The sequence below is a fragment of the Anabrus simplex genome, chromosome 4, assembly GCF_040414725.1.
Source record: "Anabrus simplex isolate iqAnaSimp1 chromosome 4, ASM4041472v1, whole genome shotgun sequence".
NCBI lineage: Eukaryota > Metazoa > Arthropoda > Insecta > Orthoptera > Tettigoniidae > Anabrus > Anabrus simplex.
The window spans coordinates 453,492,637-453,499,417 of record NC_090268.1 but is presented as its reverse complement, the minus strand read 5'-3'; the positions used below and the strand labels follow the sequence as shown (position 1 = coordinate 453,499,417).

Genomic DNA, 6,781 nt, shown 5'->3' with positions numbered 1-6,781 from the left:
GAGGTTAGGGTTACCGCTTGGTTCTCTTAGCCAAAGAAATCATGAAACCATTTTGCGAGTAAAAACTGATGTTACCTGAATTTTGGATACAGTTATTACTACCATCATCATCATCATCATCATCATCATCATCATCATCGTCATACGCTACTCTGTATGATGAAGGTGGGTAGCAAGATCGAGTCTCGGCGCGATCAGTTGGCTTCAAATTCTGCTTCACCTCGTTCAGAGTATACATATTCAAGGTAAAAACACTAGCTTCTCTCAAAAAATAAACTCCTATTGAAGGGTCATTAAACACAACTTCTTCTTCTTCTTCTTCTTCTTCTTCTTCTTCTTCTTCTTCTTCTTCTTCTTCTTCTTATTATTATTATTATTATTATTATTATTATTATTATTATTATTATTATTATTATTATTATTATTATTATTTTCCTTTCTTTCTTTCTTTCTTTCTTTCTGTCTTTCTTTCTTTCTTTCTTTCTTTCTTTCTTTCTTTCTTTCAGGACCATTTAAGTGAGATGTTAGCTGTATGAGTGTTGCAGCACCTCAAACCTTTACATTTTTTCCCTTGTAAGTTGTGGCAATGTCTTGCAGAGAAGTTTGTTGGGAAACCATGGTCCTTCCTTCCTTCCTTCCTTCCTTCCTTCCTTCCTTCCTTCCTTCCTTCCTTCCTTCCTTCCTTCCAATAAATCTGCTGAGTTGCTGTCTCAAAGGGTCTCTCATCCTAAAGAAATTTGACCGAAGGTAAGGGATGTTGCCAGGTCTATCAAACTGACAGACTTATCATCTCCTGGTACAGGAAATCTGTTCTTTGAAGAGTCTGGACTGACTGCCCCTTCCTCCGTCACGGTGTTCTCGATCCTGCCTTCGCAGCCCACTGGAGGCAGTAAGATACGACTCACAATGCCTCCATCCAGCAGGCGAGGGGTGAAGCCTCTCCTGAGGCGGTACAGGCTCTGTAGCGAACTGGAAATTTAATTATGCCCTAAGAAACATCTAGAGGTTCCCTTGGGCAGGCTGTCCCTTTTCCCAACCTGAGCTTTCGACCCCCGACAGGGGCTGAAAGCTGCTGGATGTGAGAGACTGTACAGAGTTGAGAGCCTTATAAATAGAGGCCTAAAGGCTAGGACTTTACGAGATTGGCGCTACCAGCAGGAAAGCAGGAGTCGAACGAGTCATGGAGGCTAGCTTCTAACTTATGTCCTTTATCCTGTAGGTCCTTTCAAGCAAAGCTACAAGAGGCAGATTACAGCAGGTCTGCTTCACTCTGTGGAAAACTACCTAAAGGCTGACTTGCCTTTGCTCTCACTCGGAAGGGGTTAGAGCCTGAGGATGGCCGTTCAGCTCCATTGCTAGAGGAAGGATTGGGCTTCCTTCAGGTAAGAGGGGGTCACTCCCGGGGGCGTCGCGACGACGACGGCCGCCCCTAAACGTCGGCATGGAGAGGCGGCTGGTGAAATGCTGCCCATCGAACGCACCTCCATCAGGACGCCCGAAGCAAGGTGACGAGTACTTCTGCCACCTGAGGAGCAGCGTCAAACCTTTGACTATCCCTTCCTAACCGAACCCTGATTGTAACCCACCCCTTAAAGACGCAGGGAGCACGAGAAAGGAGCTAGGAAGCACGTCCCCAACTTGTCGCCGCGCAACCCACCCGACAGCCAGCCACTGCTGTTTCCTGCGCGGTCCGAGTAGCCTGATACACTCAGATAACCAGGGGAGCGCACGAACACATTCTCATCGTGACCATGGCTGACACAGCAACAGCATCGGCAGCATCTGCACCCGCCTCGGCTCCGGCCCAGGCGTCGCCCAAGAAGAGCAAGGCTTCTGCATCGAAGAAACCTCGCACCAAGCCTGCCCATCCGAAAACCTCCGAGATGGTGGGCAGTGCCATCAAGAGCCTGAAGGAACGAGGTGGATCTTCTCTGCAGGCTATCAAGAAGTACATCTCTGCCAACTACAAGGTGGACTCTGAGAAGCTGGCCCCTTTCATCAAGAAGTACCTGAAATCTGCCGTGGCTTCCGGAGAGCTGGTCCAGACCAAGGGGAAGGGAGCTTCAGGTTCCTTCAAGCTCGCTTCGGCTGCCAAGCCGGAGAAGGCCAGCGCAGCCCCTGTCAAGCGGTCCGCTGCCCCCAAGGAGAAGCGCATCCCCAAGGCGAAGAAGGCTGGTGGAGCCAAGGCTGCAGCCAAGAAAGCCATTTCCAAAAAGCCTGCCGAGAAGAAGAAGGCCGCTCCTGCTCCCAAACCCAAGCAGAAGGCTCCTTCCAAGGCTAAGAAGGCCGCCAAGGTGCCCACTAAGAAACCTAAGGCACCTAAGCCTAAAAAGGCCGCTAAGCCCAAGGCCTCGCCTAAAAAGGCACCAGCAAAAAGGAAGTGAGGACATTTCATGTTCTTGCTTCCTTCTACACGCACCTCTTGCTCTCGTAGGAGCAGAGGAAAAACGGCCCTTATCAGGGCCATCAATTTTATTCCCCAAGAGAGCATATTATGTCAGTCACTGTCCAAGGCTGGAACCCTGGCCTCTCCTATCTCTGCCTCCTAAACAGGCTAGTTTGTCTCATTGCGGGGCGACTCACTCTTCAAATTTCATTATTATTGTACTTAACTACATTTTTCTTTATCCTTACTTACTGCACTTTTGCTGTTGCTGTTGTTGTTGTTATTATTATTATTATTATTATTATTATTATTATTATTATTATTACTATCACGTCCTAGATATTAATTAATGAATTATTGTACTCAATACTCAAGATTATTATTATTATTATTATTATTATTATTATTATTATTATTATTGTTATTATTATTATATTCTGTTACTCTTAGATTTTTCCTTGAACCTAGAGGAACCACTAGCTTTTTTTCTTTTCGTTTTCCTTCTATCCTAGACCAGAGAGACAATAACTACTCTTCTAGGAAATTTTGGTGGCCCTGAAAAGGGCCGTTTGGTAAAGCTCCAGCCATAAGACAAGCACCGGACTTAGGCACGTTCGCCACGGATGCGGCGGGCGAGCTGGATGTCCTTAGGCATGATGGTGACACGCTTGGCGTGGATGGCACACAAGTTGGTGTCTTCAAAAAGACCCACCAGGTAGGCCTCACTGGCCTCCTGCAAGGCCATGACAGCCGAGCTCTGGAAGCGCAGGTCGGTCTTGAAGTCCTGAGCTATCTCTCTCACCAGCCGCTGGAAGGGCAGCTTGCGGATCAGAAGCTCAGTGCTCTTCTGGTAGCGTCTGATCTCACGCAGGGCCACGGTACCGGGCCTGTAGCGATGAGGCTTCTTCACTCCTCCGGTGGCAGGCGCGCTCTTACGGGCAGCCTTGGTGGCCAGTTGCTTGCGCGGGGCCTTGCCTCCGGTAGATTTACGTGCAGTCTGCTTAGTACGGGCCATCACGTGCTCACTGTCGACTCGTCCCAGGAAGAATGGTTCGGGGGCTTGCTGCCCGACTGTTTTATTGCTTCGCTTCCCCCACCCTCGGTAGCAGCTGCACTCCCATTGGCCGGGCGGTGCTGACGTCACCGGGGCCAGGCACTTTCAACAAAAGCGAGGGGCCTCGAGTGCCAGCCGCATTCTAGCTCTGAACTCGCAGCTCTACTGATCTATCATGACCGGACGAGGCAAGGGAGGCAAGGGACTCGGCAAAGGAGGCGCCAAGCGTCACAGGAAGGTGCTCCGAGACAACATCCAGGGCATCACTAAGCCTGCCATCAGACGTCTCGCTCGCAGAGGTGGAGTCAAGCGTATTTCGGGACTTATCTACGAGGAGACCCGTGGCGTGCTCAAGGTATTCCTGGAGAACGTTATCCGGGATGCCGTCACCTACACCGAGCACGCCAAGAGGAAGACCGTGACCGCCATGGATGTCGTCTATGCTCTCAAGAGGCAGGGACGCACCCTGTACGGTTTTGGTGGTTAAGTCTCCTCCGAGCGTGCTCCCGTTTGTGAGCATGCAGTATTTAAAAAACGGCCCTTTTCAGGGCCACCACTTACCTCTCAAAAGAGCACAGAGTCCCACTTACAGTACTCCTCTAACGTAGCTTGCGCTATTCTCCCTCTCAAAACAGTCATCTCCCCGAAACCTGCACGGAAAAAAGCCCTCATTATCAGTTATGATGTCTACATTTTAATGCTAACAAGAGAAAACAAACATTATCTTCCTTGCTGTGCACGTCTAAAAGACAAAGTATTGTAAATATACTACTTTAAGTATCCTTTCCTTTCCTTTCTAGTTAAGTGTGTGTTCTTACATGCATAGGTTGGTAGTATCCAGCAGTCAAGAACAGAATTATACAGCATAAATGAAATGAAAAGAAATCTATAATGTACTTCCTTCTTCCTTCCCTTCTGAAAATTAAATATTAAGAGGGGCCTGGAGCTACCTTACTCATTTCCCCCTTAAATAAATAACCTCAAAGGAAAGGCTATTCTTGTGCTCTCCTGGCTAATGTTACAGATGCCCTCATATTTGCAGTGTCTCATTATTGTTATTATTATCATTATTATTAGGAGAGTTGTCTGAACTGCTCTATCACTTCAGGATTTCTCCATACTTCTGCTAAGATAGCTATAGCAGCATGATAGACAAACAGCTCTTATCTTAAGGAGTTGGTGGCCCTGAAAAGGGCCGTTTATTTATATTTTTCCGGTGAGCCAACGCCCTGACCGAGAACAGGAACTTAAGCCTTCTTCTCGGTCTTCTTAGGCAGGAGCACTGCCTGGATGTTGGGCAGAACACCACCCTGGGCAATGGTCACTCCAGACAGCAACTTGTTCAACTCCTCGTCGTTACGGATGGCCAACTGTAAGTGACGAGGGATGATCCTGGTCTTCTTGTTGTCACGGGCTGCATTGCCCGCCAACTCAAGAACTTCAGCTGCCAGGTATTCCATGACTGCAGCCAGGTACACAGGAGCCCCAGCACCCACTCGCTCAGCGTAGTTTCCCTTGCGGAGGAGACGGTGGATACGGCCGACAGGGAACTGCAGGCCTGCACGGCTGGAGCGACTCTTGGACTTGCCCTTCACTTTTCCTCCCTTTCCTCGTCCTGACATGATGCTATGATGCTCTGCTGCTCTACTTCGAAGGGAAAATGATACCGAATCACTCTGCGCACCAGTTTTGTAGCCTGCAAGGTTGCTCAACGTTACGAGCCAACCAATAAGGCTGCAGTAAGCTTGCGCTCATTGGCTAGTCGCATGCAGCCCTCTCGGTCTTAAAAAGAATTGCAAGGGGGCCGAAAAATTTACTTTCTAGGAGACATCCCAGACAACCATGCCACCCAAGACAAGCGGAAAGGCAGCCAAGAAAGCCGGCAAGGCCCAGAAGAACATCTCCAAGGGAGACAAGAAGAAGAAGCGCAAGAGGAAGGAAAGCTATGCCATCTACATCTACAAGGTGCTTAAACAGGTACATCCTGATACTGGCATCTCCAGCAAGGCGATGAGCATCATGAACAGCTTTGTCAACGACATCTTCGAGCGCATCGCCGCTGAGGCTTCCCGTCTGGCCCACTACAACAAGCGCTCCACCATCACCAGTCGGGAGATCCAGACTGCCGTCCGCCTCCTGTTGCCCGGTGAGCTGGCCAAGCACGCCGTCAGTGAGGGTACCAAGGCAGTTACCAAATACACCAGCTCCAAGTAAGGTGCCAGGTTTTCTGCCTTGCTGCATTCTTAACAAACGGCCCTTTTCAGGGCCACCACACCTTTAAAAAAAAGAGCAGCATCTGTTAGCCTTGTTATCAACTCCACTCTGATTTTATCTATCTGTCCTACTTCATATACATCGAAAGACAGTGCAAAACATTCAAATCATAAGCTAAGGAGGGAAGAACTACTACTACTACTACTACTACATTACCTTATTGCTAAAAATCCTCCTGCTTTGTCCTTTACAATGAAAACCAGACCAAGCCCCATGGCACTACAGCCCCTAAGCAAGCAGGCTGAGTGGACCTCAAAGCAGCCATTAGATCGAGGTAAAATTCCTTTGCCTGGCCGGGAATTGAACCCGGGCCCCCCAGCTACGAGGCAGGCACGCTGCCCCTGCGCTACAGCGCCGGCCCCTTCACAACCACCTTCAGTAATTATTATTATTATTATTATTATTATTATTACAACCCTCGACACTTCCCGTGTGTGTGTGCGCGCGCGCGCCAGCGCGCGCGTTTTTTTGGGGTTAGGTTACGAGAAGTGGGGTTAAGTCGAGTTAGGGTACGTTTCGCCGCGGAGCGCGACAACCACCCGCGCCCGCTCCGCGACGGCGACCTCCGAGCACACCCCTGCACCATTGCCAACGCCCCCGCGCCACAAAGACCTCCAGGAAACTCGCTTTGCGGTTCGTATGGACGTTTCAAGCTCCGTTCTCTCGCCAACGGCCATACCATGTTGAATACACCGGTTCTCGTCCGATCACCGCAGTTAAGCAACATTGGGCGTGGTCAGTACTTGGATGGGTGACCGCTTGGGAACACCACGTGCCGTTGGCTCAATTCCCTTTTTACCAAGTTTCCCAGTCCCAGTACGACAACTTACTTTCAACTTTTGCCTCAGGCCAGCAGAAATTGCTTAAATCACGTTTTTTGTTACGTCTGAAACTAGCTAGACCTTTTGCTGCTCTTCGACCCCGTGGCTATACAGGAACGAAGCTTAGCGTAGTATTGCATTTCCTCCTAGGTGACCGGCCTAACCTGGCGGCGGCGACATCATCATCATCGTTGTTGTTATTATTATTATTATTATTATTATTATTATTATTATTATTATTATTAT

The 6,781-nt window shown here is 49.0% G+C and overlaps 1 non-coding gene across 1 annotated transcript; it reads left to right on the top strand.

The window, feature by feature from the left end:
• Positions 1-6,379: 6,379 nt before the first annotated feature.
• Positions 6,380-6,498, top strand: LOC137500686 (5S ribosomal RNA). Its single transcript, XR_011018195.1, has one exon. It is a non-coding gene; the product is annotated as a 5S ribosomal RNA (ribosomal RNA).
• Positions 6,499-6,781: the final 283 nt, after the last annotated feature.